This window comes from Gavialis gangeticus, unplaced genomic scaffold, assembly GCF_001723915.1.
Source record: "Gavialis gangeticus isolate Ggan-Ray unplaced genomic scaffold, GavGan_comp1, whole genome shotgun sequence".
Taxonomy (NCBI): Eukaryota; Metazoa; Chordata; order Crocodylia; family Gavialidae; genus Gavialis; species Gavialis gangeticus.
In genome coordinates, this window is record NW_017728989.1 from 41,321 (window position 1) to 41,563 (window position 243).

Genomic DNA, 243 nt, shown 5'->3' on the forward strand with positions numbered 1-243 from the left:
CCCCGTCTCCTGCCTGGCATAGTCCTGGTACTGCTGCTGTCCTGGCGGAGCCCTGCTAGCTCAGGACCTCTAGCCTGGTGAATAAACCTGACCTTTCACAGCCACCTGTGGTATTTGGGGGGGGGGATCGAGACCCTTACCGGGAGCCCCTGGCACAGGGCAGAGTTAGGTCCTGCTGCCCTGAGGTGTGACCACCAGGGGCCACCACTGAGCACCCCCCCCCCCCCCCCCCCCCCCCCCAAA

General features: G+C 65.8%; 1 protein-coding gene across 1 annotated transcript in view; it reads left to right on the forward strand.

The window, feature by feature from the left end:
- STAT2 (signal transducer and activator of transcription 2) overlaps positions 1-243 on the forward strand; it is a 35,050-nt gene that overhangs the window by 21,075 nt on the left and 13,732 nt on the right. The window lies entirely within an intron of this gene.